Source organism: Rhodnius prolixus, unplaced genomic scaffold (genome assembly GCF_049639745.1).
Source record: "Rhodnius prolixus isolate KJV_2025 unplaced genomic scaffold, Rpr scaffold_6, whole genome shotgun sequence".
NCBI classification, from domain to species: Eukaryota; Metazoa; Arthropoda; class Insecta; order Hemiptera; family Reduviidae; genus Rhodnius; species Rhodnius prolixus.
Window position 1 is genome coordinate 24,482,356 of NW_027411634.1, and position 17,218 is coordinate 24,499,573.

Consider the following 17,218-nt stretch of genomic DNA (forward strand, 5'->3'; position numbering starts at 1 on the left):
TGGCGGACTACCGAAGAAATACTTTTTATAATTTCTTCAGTGATAAATTTTAATCCTCTTTGTTTTATTTTAGTTTGTTACAAATTGCTTCCCATTTTAGTTTTTTTTTCCCCATTGTGTTTTATTTTTTCTTTAAATATTTCAGCTGATACTATCTAACTGCCAGAGATTTAGAAAAAGAAAAATTCATTATTCTTTGCACATTTATTTGTTAGTTACGTAAAATTGGCATAATGTCAGACAATCCAAAATTTAATAATCAAATCTATTAAATCATTTAATGATTTTGTTTTCTACTCTTCCTTACTGGTGAGGGAATTATTGCGATTACTAAAAGTTTTCTTTTTTGGGTTCTCACCTGAAAAATAAGTATGTTTTAGATAACAATCTCCAGAACTCAAAATTGCCAGATGCTGAAACTTTATCTTTAGATCTTGTTCCACTAGAGGACCAAAAATCTTCAAACGAAGTTCAAGTTACTGAGTATAATTATCACATTTTTAAGTTAATCTCTAGGATGCCTGTTATTTTCTTTAAGCTTTATTATACATATTGTATTCACAGAGGAGTTCAACATTTACTTGATATATTTTTCCTAAAAAATTCTATTAAGAACTCTAGTGGAAGAGTGGATTGAATAGGCTATCCTATAAAGAACTATGATAGTACAATGTGCTGTCTAGTTTGTTATTGTAAATAAGGAATCAATTCATAGCTGGAATTCCAATTTTTTTAAAAAAATCCTCAACCTTAATGAATAGATAGTTAAATTATTTTTGAGATTTTCTAAAAACTGGCTCCGATCCTAATCTTGATTCGGTTTGTTGATACCAACTCTGAGATATACATTTTATTTCTATAATTTTTCAAAACACATTAACCAGTTAAGCGTGTCAAACCAAATCTCTTTTACGGTGCTTGTATACTCGTTGTGAAAAATATAAAATTGCCATTAACTATAAAAACTCGAAATTTTAATAAAATACAATAAGAATATTATTTGGTGGGATGTTTCCTTTATCTTACCAATAGAACTGCCAAGTCTTTGTACGGATAGGTGGTGGGAGCCATCCAAATGATAAGTGGTTGGTACATGTTTGGTCTCCGCATTAGAGATTGGGAATTACCGCACACAAATAGAAGCTCTCAACACTTGTGCAATGCTGTTTTTACCTTAGGTAGAAGTTCAGACCTCAGTACGAGCATGATTTCATTTTGCACAGAATTCAAAGCTCTTTTCTTCCTTGTAAAAGCACTTGCGACCCTAGTTAACTAGAAGGCAATGCGTACGTGAAGCGGTGCAAGATTTTGAATGAGCACAGAATGCTCTGTAATCTAAAGCCCCCAGAGATTGCAGAAAAAGTCGCTTGCAGTGACTATTACGACTATTGTAAACTTTTGGTTGTTTTGCCCTGCTGCGTTCGACGTGTATTACACGTCATTGTTTGATTTTAATTCCGCACACTGTGGGGGGATTTTTAAAACTAAATTCCACGCTTAACTACTTAAAGGAAAGCAAAACGTTGGAGCTGAATGTGTTTTAGCTATGTAGTAGTCTTTTGGGTGTACAGCTAGTGAACGAAGATTAAAGAAAACCATTAGAACCAAAATTTCCACAGAATTGCGGTAAACTGCAGTAAAAGTTTGATAAAGTCTAACCTATCAATATTGAATGATCACACTTACAGCTATAGTTAAAGATTTGGAGATAAAACGAGTAAGATTTAAAAGTAAACTGAAAGGTAACAGATTCAGCAAAGAGTCCTTCCGTTCATTGAAATATTGCAGGCAAATGATGAGTCAGTTCGCAGTAGATCACGTGTGCGGTCAACCATTTTTTTATGACTTCTAATTTTTTTTTTTATTACTTTTTTTATACTTTTATTTTCATATTTTTGTTTTTATTATTTTAACCATTTTCAAAAGTTTTTAACCTTTGACCCCCCAAATGCCTGGATCACCTACCTGGGACCACAGTGACCATACCAGTGGAATGTTAGTTTTTTTTTTAAAAAAAAACCACTGGTATGGTAAATGTTTTCATTCTTCCTAAAAAAGGAAAATGGAAGTTTTAGGATTGAGTGAAACTAAGGCTGGAAACATAGTGGAGCGGCGGGCAAAGCGGCGATGATAGCGAAGAGCAAAGCGGCAAAAACAAAAACTAGAAATAGATAGAGTTGCTCTATCTTCGCTTTGCTCGCCACTATGCGCGGTCCCATATGTTTACTTGTGTTTGATTTCGCCGCTTCGCTCTTCGCTATCATCGCCGCTTTGCTCGCCGCTCCACTATGTTTCCAGCCTTATGCGGAAAATGAATTTCCGTTTTGTTTTTGTTTTTCTTATTATTATTGGTTTTTAATCTCTGATCGGTCTGCAATATCTTGAGTTACCCTGGAAGAAGAAGTTCCACAGTCGGACTCGATAAGTTTTAAGATAAGAGCAGCCTACCCAAAATTTCCTCTTTACTGAATTACCTTAGTTAATTTTTTTATTTTTCTCAATAAACAGCTTCTCCTATTTCTTTTAAATTTATATGAACTAATTATTTGTAGCTCTATAACTTTTAAATGAAACATTTTCCTTGAATAATCCTAGAAAATAGGTGAAAAAGACTTCTGTCTTAAGTTCCATTTCAGTAGAACGTCTCGCTACTAGTAAAATAATTATGAAGAACTAATTATTCAAGAAAATAATCAGAATTTGAAGAATGTGCCACTGGAATAGATTTTTCTTTTTTCAGAAGTTTTCTCGAAAATAATTTAGTATAATTTCTTTTAAGTAAATATTTACATTCCGAGCACGTAGGTAGATCTTTACTTGCTAGTTACAATTCGGTTCTGTGCTGCTGAGGATTTTTGGACGAGGAATAACTAATTCTAAGGTCGTGATTTTCTCGGACAGCCAGGCGGCTCTGCGAGCTATCGCTTCATATCAGGTCAATTCAAGGCTGGTTTGGGACTGTCTGGGTGCCCTGAAGGAAATTAGTGACCAAAATAAGGTCTTTCTGGTTTGGGTACCTGGTCATTCAGGACATAAGGGAAACGAAGTGGCAGATTTATTGGCCAGGGAAGGCTCTGCGAGAAACTTCGTTGACCCGGAGCCCTATTTTGGGGGTCTCCAAGTGTCTTAAGACTGTGGCCATTAAACTATGGGTGCAGACTATGTCTCAGGAGGTGGCGCACCCCTGCCTTCTGAAGAAACTCCTGCGGTAGTAGTAGCATTCTTCTATTCTAGTCCGATCTCAATAGAAATACTAATGAAAGACATCTTCTTTTCGCTTCCTACACATTCATACATGCGTACATAAAATAAAAACACCAGATGCTATTTTTTGTACCCAAACCTTTTCTTACTACAGCTTCCAAACTTCATCTTTCATCACAGGGCAGAGACAGACGAAGGAGAGCTATTCGCCGAGGCTGACTGCAGAATTAATCCGCCAAGGCCGTGGGGGCTATAAGGATAATTGTAGGCCTATTAACTCAGGCCACTGCAGGCTCAGATGCATCGCATGGGCCTGGCAGATGATAGCCTTTGTAGGTTCTGCCAGGAAGAGGAGGAAACGGCACTGCACGTGTTGTGTCAGTGTGAGGGGCTAAGGATGTTACTTCTCGGAGAGGAAAACCCAAGGCCTGAGAGCATTACCCAGGAGTCGCTCCCAAGCATTAAGAGTCTGATTAAACGGACAGGTCTGGAGGGCGAGCTCTAGAGTGGGGAAACCACATTAGATCTAAAGGGGTCGCATTGGCGTAGGCCTTAAGGACCGCCACTATTAGAATCTTAAGATCTTTACTTTTATAAGAATAATTTTTTTAGAAGTTTTTTTGAAGGCATTTTGGGGTAGAGATGTGAACTTTCTCTGACATCTTTCTTAAATTTGGGGATGCTTTAAAATAGTCTTATCTTGGAAGCCTAGTTCTGTAAATGCAATTTATCTGTAAACGATTACTTTAAAAAAAGAAACTAAACTAAACAAATTGTTCAGCTGCTTCAGAACTGTTTATAATGCAGTTATTTATGTAATTTATTCATTGATTTAGTATTTACGATAAAATTAATAAAAAAGGCAAATTCTAGATAAAAAGGAGAGAGAAGGAATGTCCTGAGGAGAAGATTATATGGAGCCAATAATAGGAACAAAGGTGTAGATCTTGTGGACCTCACTCCTGCAGTTCTTCTGAGTGTTCCTCCGCTGTGTGCGTACACTATGGGCTATGTGTAGACGATGGCCTCTGTCTCTCTCTCTCTCTCTACAACCGGTTTCATTCCCATCTTTGTATAAGTATTTCACTGTTTATGCTTGTATGTTTCTAAGTGTTTTTACGAGAAGGAAAATACTCTTTATTTTTTAGTGTGTGATTTATACCAAGTACCATCCGTATGAAACATGTTAACTCACTTTAGACTCAAATTAATCTTTATAAGTACATGCACCTATCTTAATTTTTACCACGTCAATATAACTGCCGTCCGGCTGTTAACAACAACAATACGAAAGCTCTAAAAAACCGAAAGCTATAGATGTACTACAGCGTGCTAGTGTGGGTGAAGGAACAAAAATAAGAAAAACTATCCTGCGGAGAAAAACAAAAAAAATCACTTTAAAAATTCTTAAGAAGTCCTTTTTTTCTCTCCTTCTTTTTATTCCTGTGAACTAAACACATTCCCATCGGCTTACCATCGCTGTGAAGACTCACACTTCAAACGTGCCCGAGTAATTTAGGCGCAATAACTGAGATAAATTATCCTTGTATCTATGCCGGTAAAAACAAACATGAAGCTTATTTTGTAAAATAATTATTTCAATATTGTAATAGTTCTTTCAGCAACAAAGTGGATCATTTAATTTAAAAAATATTATCTCCTTCAAAACGAGTAAGATTTTACTTCTCTATAGAATGTGGATGACGTAGAAAGAAACTCAAATGACTTTGAAAACTCTCTGAAGTAATCTTAGCTTAAGAAAAAGTCTTTGCAAATCGATTAGTTTAGTGTTCTATTTTCTTTCTCTAAAATAGGAATTCTTCATTGTCCCAAAAAGTGAAGGTAAACCTCCTGGTTTTCAACCAGCCTCAGGAAGAAACGTTATTCGGCAGATTGGAATTAGGCAAAAACTCCAGGACGTCTAAACTTTCTCTTCCCCTTTCACGAAGAAGTGTCTTCATCTATCATTTGGTAACTACTATGGCTTTCAAGAGAAAGCCAATTCCACCATAAGAAGGTGCCCGGTGTACTTCGGACTCTCCGTTTTCGTAAAAGTCATCCCTATGCCGTCCATACTTCGGCTTATCACTTGATTTGGGCTAATGAAATTTTAGGAAGAGAGAGATACTCGTATTTACTCCCTAACGGCAAACTACCTCCCTTCCAACCAATCATCTTTGTTAGAAGTTCTTTAGAGGTGTAAGTTTGTAGATTAACTCCTGGCTGTAAAAAGAAGTCTTGGATACCCAGTTGGATCTGGAGAGAGATGGCAGAGATCAGATTTTGGCCTCTTTGGCAAAATTAAATTTAACTAACCATGAGTTGACAATTTTTTTTTACTAATTTAGCAACTTTTTCGTGGCCTACATTAACGTAAGAATCAAAATCGCTTAACATTATTGTCAAACTCTTTGGAAGAGATTAAGATAAACAAGAGTGAGTCAAACAATCCACAAAAATTCTCTTCCAATTTCCCCGAATAACCGAAGGAGTTCAGAGCTCGAAATAAGAATGTTCCAAAGCAGATCCCAAAGCCGCCTCTGCCTGGTTCAAAGGCCATTTAAAGTGAAGTGTTCCCTCTTGCCTGCCTTTACAATGGCCGAGGCTTGTTGTGGTGTCTATTCTTCAGTTCTTTAGGGTGAAATCTGTACTATGTCTAGGCTCATATGTATGTAAAAGTGCCATACATAGTTAGGTTATAGTCTAGGAAGGTTTAACGTCATTTTAGAGTGTTTACGTTACAGTTTTTCATAGTGTTTAACGACGGTGAAATATAACTAGTAATTTAATTATTCTTTACAGAATAATAAAATCTGTTTTTGAAAACCGTCTTACGTGTACTACAAGGCTACAATGTCCATGATTCTAGGATCTATCGAGCCTAGTTAGGCCAGCTTGCCGAGACCTTCCTTGCCTCTTGAGACTTAGGCTTGGAACGGTTGTGAAAATATAACTGAACAAAAAACTTATCTTCATTTTGACTTCTTGTAATAACCAAATAACCTTTTTATCTCATTCATACTAAAAAAAAACTGCTGCAGTGTACACAAAGGTTCAAGCATACATCACCGACTATTGTCTCTAATAACATACAACGTAATCCTTAATTAATAGTTTTGTTATTATAAATACAGGAGAATTGCAATTCAAAAAAGAAAAAGAAGCTTAAGACTTTTTTCTCATAGACCATCATTTATACTTATTTCGCGGTAACAATTACTATTAACATATGTTTAAAAATAATATAACAGCAGAGGAATGGCCAAAACAGGTATTCATTTCCGGAATGTTATCCTACGTCACTGTCTATAATGTTTATTATAAATAACAGTTTAAGGCGCCATAGAGATGTTTATGATTATTTTGGCTCTATAGTTAACCTTTATAATTTAGTCATTTGTTATTGTTTTCTACTTATTTTATTATTGGGACCAATCCTTCAAATTATCGATTTGAATTGTTCGTGAAACACTTTTTTAAATTTTTGTATTTATATTAAAAAGAATATAAGTCTTACAAAACGATAGAGAACGATTTAATTTAGAGACGTTTAGTGAACTGGTAAGCTGGTTTATGAAACTTATTGACTCTAGAATAGCTAAGGACTGTATTCAGCCTCATATTCAGTCATTCAGTCTAAGGCTGGAAACATAGTGGAGCGGCGAGCAAAGCGGCGATGATAGCGAAGGGCAAAGCGGAGAAAACAAACGCAAGTTAACGTATGGGACCGCGCATAGTGGGGAGCAAAGCGAAGATAGAGCAACGCTACCAACAGAGAGTAGAGCAAAGCGTTGTGACATGTTTGATTTCTTCGATCTCATCGCGCTCAATTTCCAAAGGTTAAAATGGATATTGCTGCATTTATAGGTGTAGTTTTTTTAAATAAACCTCTGTGGGACCAAAAGGATCTTCTACATCACAACTGATTTGTGTTGGATAAGAAATGGAACAGGATTAATGTGGTTAACATTGAAATTCGTCCTTTTCTTGATTAACATGCCTTCAACACTAGCTAGTATGTAAACACATGTTGAAAGAAACATTCGAAAATAAGCATGAAACTTGCCAGGATGCTCCCGAAGTTGTTGGGTACAAGTGATGGAATTCACCATGTTCATGTCTAGTTGAAGGTACATGTTTATATCATGAACACTGCAGCTCCTGCTTCTAAGCTGCTGTAAATGCAACATTTTCAAGGAAGAATTTTCGTATAGAAATAATTCCTCCATCATGTCTCGTCGAAAGGAGAACGCGACTAAACTCGTCACTATGTGCATGCGACTCTTTGTTCGCTGCTCGTTGCTCTCTTTGATCTGAAGCAGCTATCATCGCCGCTCCACTATGTTTCCAGCCTTAGGATTGTATTTAGCCTGTCACGTAACAAGCTTCAAAAATCTCGCTTTTGACCTAGAAAACAAGGCTGAGGGCAATGAAAAGGTGACTGACCTAACTCAGGAAGGACATACACATCTTTCTTCAGTCGACCTTTGCAAAGGTTAAAAGCAAACTTGATTAACTCAGAGCCCAAGAAATTTTAACTGTAACTATGGATACAGTCTGGTATTATTCATTCCAGGTTCTACTAAGACCACTTTTGGAATGTACCAGTCTACAGACACATAATTGGTTGGTTGTTAGATTAGAAGATATTAGAGCACCGCCTGAGAAAATAGCTCAGATAAAGAAACAACGCTACTGCTAATATCCGCTACTTCTTCTCAACGTCATTGAGCGCGTGCTTTCTTAGTAGATCCAGCCAATAAACAGCCAGCCATTAGACTGCTTTCAATGCAGTAGTGAATTATAAATTTGCCTTGTAGATATTATACGGTAGGTGGTAAAAAAGATCACAATAACCTGGAAAATATCCATTCTACGAGTTAAGGAGGAAAGAGTATGGAACGATGAGAAGAGAATTCATTCTATCTCACTTCTGTCTGTATTTCTGTTCGAGTAAGATGGAGATGAGAGACGAAAACAGGACAAAAAAAACCAAAAGGAGAATGTTTCTCCTTTGGCGACATAATATTGTATAACCGTGTGATATGATCCCCCGCTGTGGACGGGCTTACATAAACACGAGCTCCAGTGACACAACCTGTCAAAACTTACAATAGAATAAATAGTTAATATAACAAACTTATAGGCAGTGATAGTGTGGTAGTTGGTGTTGCTTGCAGTGAATACAGACCAACACATGGACACACTGATGGGGCCAATAGTCCATAAGATGGTTGCTACTTATCTGGAATATAGAGAGGTCTTCGTGCGGCACTGGCTAACCACATGCAGATGGCCAGTAAACTAGAGTATAGCCCTCTTCTAAGGACCACACCGAGTTCTTCCCTTACTGGGTGGCAGCTTCCATCTCTGAACTTAAATATCTATATGTATGTATAATATATGCACTTTATTATGCATAATGGTATTTAGTTATATTCATTTTTATTCAAAATATGAAAAGTTCATAAGCTTCATAATAATAAGCAGATTACAACTCTAAGAGCCTTCAATTACATACATAAGATGTTCTACCAGAAATTCTTTTTCTAAATAATGGACTAAAATTTGAAACATATATTTATTCTATCTCATCCTAATGCAACAATCTTCGCATATGCAGACAATGTTGCCTCACTCTCTTTTTATTCTGATCAAGTACAATCTTTACACAAACTCAGAAAATATCTCACAAATAACAAAATATATAATCTTACAAAAAAAAAACTCAAAAAAGAAGAGGGTCACAGAAAGTTTAAATTTGTTATTTCTCGTAATGCAAACAGAAATTTATGCTAAAGTAAGGTTTTAAAGTAAGCTCAATAACAATCGACTAACTTTACTAAATAATTTTTTTAATTTTCTTGAGAAGGCTTCAATATTTTTCTTCATTAAACTTTGGATTCTAATAGTATGTTATGTATGTTAATATACAACTTTTATTATGAACATAATTTGGCTGCAAGAAAATTGACAAGAAGCTTCTCCAGAAGCGAGACGATTTTGTTAACATTGGATAACATCTCTTAAGAAAGAAACAATTCGAAGGCATTAAAGAAGCCAAGCTAAAAACGGCTCTCAATGTTTCGCTGAAAAAAAAAAAAACATCCTGCAAGAAGTATTTATTAGACTTCTATAGCTGAAAAGTCTTACTGTAATTTCTACATTTTCTTACAGCTCTCTGAAGCTCTTTGCAGGAGGTATTTTTGATGCAACATCAGAAGTAGTAGGTAGCAGGATATACAGAAGGACAAGAAATTCCTGCGAAAATTTGGAAAAAGTCAGTTTATTTTCATTACAACTTTTCCTAAATATTTTGAACCAAATCAGAAACTTTAATCTAAGTTCTTAATTAGTACAACTAGGTTTTGTTTATTTGTTTTTTTGTTTTAATTTATTTTTTGAGAATTTTCTTTATTAGCCTCGACAACGGAAACAAGAAGCCATTTGTTCAATCCATGGCAGTACTTTCTTAGGCATTTCTAAGTTCACTTAACAAAGATGGACAATTTTGTTCATCAGGAGTAATAAGAAAACACTCCCCAAGTATTTTTAGTTTTAATACTCTTTAAATATAATTCTGATACTCCTGTAATCCTGTATTTTTTATTTTAAGAAAGGAAGAAAATAAATTTATTATCCTGGGACTATTGTCCCCTTAGAATAAATACATGTGCAGTTGGAGACCCTATTAGTTTGGCCTGTATTTTAGATATTTATATACAAAAAATAAGTAAGTATTTACAAAAATAAGAATTTAAATTAAGGAAATAAATAAATTGATTTCGGAGGAAGCTAGATAGAAAGGAGATAATTAAACAGAAGGGATTTAAAGATGGAGAGGATAGAAGCATGGGGGCAGATGATGGTAAGCAGTTCCAGAAAGAGGTAGCGCGAATTAAGAAAGATTTGTCAAAGGATGAAGTACGGTGTGAGAGAATATAGAGATCAGAGGAACGAGATCTAGTACTGCGAGATTGGATCGAGGATTTGAACTCGAAGAGTTGAAAAATATAGGATTACCTTTGAGATTGGATGACTTGGTACAGGAATGAAGCCCAAAAAATACTGGCGGCGATAGGCAGGAAGAAGCCACTTCAACTCATCTGAAATATAAACAAATGCTGAAAATAAATCTTATGAAACTGTTCATGGAGGCGCTTAAGCTTAGCTTCAAGATCACCAGAAAGACCGGCTTATACACTAAGCAACCATAGTCAAAATTTGAGGCCATTAAAGAGCAAGAAGAAGGAAAAACAATGTTTTTCTTGTAAAAAGTTAAAAGAAGGATTCGTCCAGCTAGACACAGAAAGAAAAATGGCTAATCTTATGGCTTCCAGATGAATGAGTTTTGGCGCCCACTCAACGTAATGAGTGATGTATGACCAGGATAGTTAAAAGTGGTGGTGGTAGATGAGCCGGCGGCAATCTTCAATCATGGTTTGTGAAAGAGGAAAAGTGAATGGAGATGGCAGCTATCAAAGTAAGTTTACAAATATTTCCAACCTAAAATCACAGGCTGACTCTACTCTGCCAAAAAAAACACAACAACTTACATGAACACCTAACGATTTAATAATGATCTTGCCTAATTCGAATGGAAGCAGAAAAAAAAAACTATGAACGAAGTAATAAGTCTTTGATAAATGTTGCTGGGTCAATCGTTGGGCAAATTACAACATGAAGACTTCTTATTATCCATCAATGGAACAGCAAAAAAAGAGGACGAATTTTCTTTTCCAGATGTGAGTATCCTTGGAATGAAATAGTTAGAGCATGTGTGCGGTACAAACAGGAAGAAGAATGAGTTCCTGAGAGAGGAGAAGAAGAAGTAGAAGAATAAGAAATGTGACTGTGGGCGCGTGCGTACAAGGAGAAACCAAACGAACGGGTGAAGTGGTTAGGTAGTCAGAGCATCGGATGTAGGTAGCCCTTGTCTTAAGATCCTCCTAAACGGCCGTGTCAACTAAGAAGTTTACCACAAGAGATTGTCATAGATTTGTCAATGTCTGCACCTCATTATCTTCTGGTCGCACATATACTGGGAACACACACACATATACATTGTGTACGCTGTACGGATGTACGTCGTTTTGTCTCCACTTCCACGTAGGATCAAGTTCTTATTTTAGATCTAAAAAAAAGTACAAAAGATAATAGAAAGTGGATAATGAATTAGACTTATCAGTGATGCACCTGAAATCAATTAGAAGGCCAGGAAGTTTACGTACACAAAAGTACTACAGAAAATCATCTATTTATTGGAATTACTAAATAAATATCTTGTAACAAAGTCAATTATTTTCTAGAGATCAGCTGACCTATATCTTAGTGACATTTAACTTATAATAACTAAGTAGAGAAAAGTCCACTCTATACCTGGATTTGATTTTGTTTGTTAATCTATTAAAACATATGTTAACAAATCATTGGTTTTTCTTGTTACTAAATTACACAGAAATTTTGAAAAAACTTTAAACTTTAACTGTAATGCGTCCGATTACGTTACCTTCCATATATTTACGAGGGTTGGCTGAAAAGTAATGAACACATGCTAGGAGAGGTGGAAAGAAAACAGTTATCAAGTACAATTCTTTAGCTTCACAATTATGAATTACTTTTAAATGTTAGTCACCATTAACGCTAATATATTTCTCCTAACGTGAAACAAGTCACTGAAGAATTCTTTTGATTTTTCTTGATTCCAGGACTTGATAGCTGCGTTTACCTCATCGTCTGAGATGTAGTGATTACCCTTGACTTGAGGTCTCTCTTGAGTAGAGGAAACAAATAAAAATCGCGGGGAGCAAGATTTTGATTGGTTTTTCAATTCCAACTGCTAATCACATTTATTACTTGGTGTTATTCATCACGTAGTGCTCCCATCCATGCCTGATTGAAAGTACAAGAACTTGAACGATTTAGACTGTTAAAAAAGTTGGCTACATTAGAAAAGATTGATTTACTAGTCCTATGTGGACTACAATTCTAACAAATCTTATAATTCACACTTTAACACTGCGAGCAGTCACTTATACCACCTATTGTGTGGCGTTTGTAATCCTGCGTTAAAAATATTCATTTCCATTCTGAATTTGTTAAAACCAAATATAACAAAATTTCATTGTATTCTTGAATCCATCGTCTTGAGTTCTCTTCTCAAACAACTGAAAAAACACTGGCCTCGTGAGACTCTTAAGGTGTCCAAGTGTGACATGAGTATACTTAGTATAATTACATGAAGGGAGAATTTACCAAATGGTGAAACTCTCAAGGAAGAATATTTCACTATTGTGCACTAACACTTACTTTATTAAGAAGATTACATGGCCATGGTTGCTGCAACCTTCTTGAAGGATTTCCTGGTAATGCAGGACATTATACAGGTAGTCCTCGAGTTTACGACGGTCTCGAGTTACGATGTTTCGTGGTTACGACTCCCATTTGCAGTACAGTACTATGAAAAGCCCGCGAACTACTGTGCGTGATTTGGTGTGCAACGGCTCAGGACCGAGGAAGATAATTATGTAGGGTACTGTGTTAGGATAGACTAAGTGCTTACAGTACTGTACTGTTATTACGGTAATACAGTACTGTATATGGTGCAGTTTACGTATGTTCCGAATTACGTCGAAAAAACGGTTTACGACGCCGCGTAGGAAAGAATCAACGTGGTAAGTCGAGGACTACCTGTATTTAAAGAGTTTACACCCTTGGCCGAAGCTATCTTCAAGGGAAGGGTGTGTAGTGTATGTGCCTTAGTGTGAATGTAGTAATGTAAGAGTATTGTGTCCTTAATAAGTGCATGGAGTACTGTGCGAGGAACACAGAGGGATTGCAGCACCCAGGAAACTGCATCCAACAGCGACCCTTCTGCGAGATAAATATCATTTACAAATAAAAGACAAAGAAAATATAAATAAATTTTTGGTGGGAAAACTTCAAACTGAAAACGCTTGATTTAGATGTAACCAAATGGATTTTAAAGAGTTTAGCCTTTAAACAAACAAAAATAATAATACGTTTTAGTTTTTTTTAAGGTTAAACCATTTCAAAACTGAGCTTCTCCACAAAAAATTATCAAAATGACCACCTGTAACGCAAAAATGCTCTAGTTATTTTCTTTAAATAAAATTCTATATAAAAGAACAGTACTTCAAAATATGGATGTCATGTGTCTTTATTATTATTATTATTAATTTATTGTACAAGTAGTCCAAGATTTTAAAAAATACATAAATTTCTAAGGCCGAACTTAACAAAAGAAATAAACTAGTTTGTCAAACAACATATTTAAAAATACCTTTATAAAATTTGCATACGTCAAAACTGGAGCAGCAGGTTAGATAGGACTGATTGGAAGAAAGCAAAATAATTACAAAGAAATAAAGTAAATTTGAGCAGGAAGTCTTGCAGAACTGGTGGTAGCATTCTGTTGCACTGCAGCTAGATAATGGGCGCATTTTATATTATTTGTAATAGAGTGTATTGTTCAGTGATTAAATGCAAGAATAAGAAGTAAATCGATGGGAATTGAAAGGTGAAAATTTAGACAGTGTTAATCAAAGTGTTTAAAATAAAGATATTTAGGAGATTCCATGTATTTAAAATATTTGGTGAGCTGAGTGCTTTTTTCCTCTCAGTACAATTTGTTTTTATTCCTGACATTTCTGTTACATGTAACACTGTCCTTAATTTAGCGTTAGGAGAATCGTAACATGAATTTATCCCAGGAACCAACCTGTAGCTGGAAGCGCACTTGTTAGATGTGCGCGGTCTAACCAGAGCCAATTATGGAGTGCCTTCCGTAACTCTGGTAGTGTAACTTAGAAGTTCGGCCACTTCACACGCTGGTTGTACGAGTTGAACCTGTCTCTTAAGTGGGCTAATCTAAGGAGTTGCATCTTAGGGCGTTTCTCCACATCAAATCCAGATGGGGCAGTGACATTTCCTATGTGTAAAACAATCCTCACGGGTAGACGGTACACCCTTCACAGGATAAGTAAAGATCCCTGAGTACAATCATTGGAAAAGGAGTAACAGAATATCCTTGGTAGCAGTAAATAACGCATTGTCTGCACAAACGCCTAGCTCATACTTTGCACGGGTGAAAAAGAGCTATGTAGCGGCTCCTAGATACCAAAGGTTTTTTGCAAAAAATAATACTGCTTAATATTCTATTACACTAAGAGGTCTGGTCTGTTATTCTATATTTATTTATTTTTTCTTCGCAGCTACTAAAAGGAGTTATTGTTTACAAAGAGTTCCGCAACCGGTTCGCCGTGTGCCAATGTTGTGTGTGCCGCCATGTCAGTTACTAGCAACGCAATTGCGGCCCACCTGGCGCATGCAGCATGTTGACTTTTATAATAAATAAATAATACCAATAAAAATAACTATTACGAAATCAAAATAATGTAAAAGAACAATTATGTTACGCCTGCTTCAATCGTTCCAAGTATAAATTAAGATATTACAATTTACCCAGGATACATCAACCTGCACTACAGGAACATGCACCACATTGAACTTTTCTGATTCCGAAAATGGTACAATTTTTTGTAATTATTACCGCGCAGTGAATAAAAATAAAACACTTTTTAAACAATAAAGACAAATTTGGCATCTTGTTCACCACCTTTATTACACAGCCAGATCATTTGAACAGTAATTGACACTGCCATTTGAATTATGTAAAGTAAACGTTCGTGTATTTAAACGTTACTATTTATTTGTACCCATTTTTTTTTCCAAAAAATGGGAAAAATTTAACAGAGAAAACATTCCACTTTATGGACAGATAACTTGTATATTGGTTACATGTTCTGTGTACATGGAGTGACGCGCTATTCTGTCGATGAAAAAGTTGCAGGATTCTATTTTACAAAGTAAGTAAAAGTAATCGCCTATTTTTTCAGGCAGGGCTTAACGACCAACTAGGTCTGTCCGTGGACGGAGGCGATTAGCAAACATACTTTACTGTAAATTTCTTTTATTAACCATTAAATAAAATCCAAGTCCTAAAGACCGGGAATCGAACCCAGTACCACAATGCATGTTAGCTTTATAGGTCTAGCCTCTAACCGCTCGGCTACCGTGGCGCCTTATTTTTTACAATAAAGAGTTGAAAACTTCATCCCTTCGTCTTTTTCATAAAATGGTTATTGGTTACAAAATCAGCATTTAATGAATTCGAACTGATTGAACTATTTTGAAAAAACTTTTACAAAATCAGAAACATATTCTTGTTCTTTGCTTAAAATAAAATAGCAAAGAACTTTTTTTTTTGTTTTCAAACTAGGGTTGCTAGGAATACTCTTAAATGTCCTTTAATATAAAAGTAAGTGGTAGGTTCGTACTCCTTGTACATTGTTTTTCCTTGATAGAAACCTTCTTTCTAGTTTCCCTAGAAACCTTTTGGTTAGCAAGAGATAAATACTTTAAGGAGCATACTTGAACTATATTAAATATATTCTGAAGAAAATTCTGTAGGGTACATTTCTCCCTAACAGCTAGCTTCTTAGGCACTCCACTCCATCAACGCTCCAAATTTGTTCCAAGGGTGGCTCCCCCAGATCAAAGGGAATCATCCTAATCAAGGAAGTACTAGAAAGAGTAGAAGAGCCGGTAATTATTTATAATCTTCCTCTCTCTGATGACCACTATCACACTCCTTGGAGAAAACACACCAAATCTTCCCAAAATTCAAAGGTTGGAAGTGCTCTACGGAGGACTTTCACCAATAATAGAAATAAATGAAAAACAAGTCATTCAGTAGGCTCTTAAATTTATTATTTATTAATTTAGAGTGAAACTTGTTCACTTGTCTTCTGACGTACGAGGGTCGTTTGAAAAGTCCGTGCAAAAATAAAAACTACTTAAATTTTTGGGGTAAACCTTTTTTATTTTTTAACATAGTCTCCTTTTAGGCTTATACACTTCGTCCAACGCTGCTCTAGTTTGTTGATCCCTTCCGAATAATAGGATTTGTCCAAGTCTGAAAAATAGCCATTCGTTTCTGCAATCACCTCCTCGTTTGAATAAAATCTTTTTCCCGCCAGCCATTTCTTCATATTGGGGAACAAATAGTAGTCCGAGGGAGCCAAGTCTGGTGAATAGGGGGGATGTGAAACGAGTTGGAACCCTATTTCCATTAGTTTTGCAACCACAACTGCTGAGGTGTGAGCTGGTGCGTTGTCGTGATGGAAAAGGACTTTTTTGTGGGCCAATCGTGGGCGTTTTTCTTGCAGCTCGGTTTTCAAACGGTCCAATAACGATGAATAATATGCACCTGTAATTGTTTTACCCTTTTCCAGATAGTCGATGAGGATTATTCCTTGCGAATCCCAAAAGACAGTCGCCATAATCTTTCCGGCCGAAGGAACGGTCTTCGCCTTTTTTGGCGCAGATTCCCCCTTGGTAACCCATTGTTTAGATTGTTCTTTGGTCTCAGGAGTGTAGTGATGTATCCATGTTTCATCCACAGTGACGAAACGACGCTTAAAGTCCTGCGGATTCTTCTGGAACAGCTGCAAACCGTCCTTGCAACACTTCACACGATTTCGTTTTTGGTCAAGCGTGAGCAATCGCGACACCCATCTTGCGGATAGCTTTGTCATGTCCAAATGTTGATGCAAAATATTATGTACCCGTTCATTCGAGATGCCCACAGCACTAGCAATGTCACGCACCTTCACTCTTCTGTCATCCATCACCATATCATGGATTTTATCAATGATTTCTGGAGTAGTAACCTCAACAGGGCGTCCAGAACGTTCAGCGTCACTTGTGCCCATATGGCCACTCCGAAAATTTTGAAACCTCTTATAAACTGTTCTAATCGAAGGTGCAGAGTCACCATAATGTTTATCAAGCTTCTCTTTAGTCTCCTGAGGCGTTTTGCCTTTCATAAAGTACTGTTTAATCAACACACGAAATTCTTTTTCGTCCATTTTTTTGAAAATCACTCGACTTCCTCGATCCAAACGAATGCCAAACACAAAGAAATAGACCG

At 36.2% G+C, this 17,218-nt stretch overlaps 1 protein-coding gene across 2 annotated transcripts in view; it reads right to left on the reverse strand.

Moving 5' to 3' along the window:
* Positions 1–8,975: 8,975 nt before the first annotated feature.
* LOC141460249 (uncharacterized) overlaps positions 8,976–17,218 on the reverse strand; it is a 37,521-nt gene continuing 29,278 nt past the window's right edge. Inside the window, exons 4-6 of one of the 2 annotated variants that reach the window (XR_012461820.1) lie at positions 10,228–10,310; positions 9,380–9,465; positions 8,976–9,293 (exon numbers count right to left, since the gene is read on the reverse strand). The gene's annotated coding sequence lies outside the window, so the exon portion shown is untranslated. The remainder of the gene's footprint in view (positions 9,294–9,379; positions 9,466–10,227; positions 10,311–17,218) is intronic. The other variant, XR_012461817.1, reaches the window with a different exon arrangement.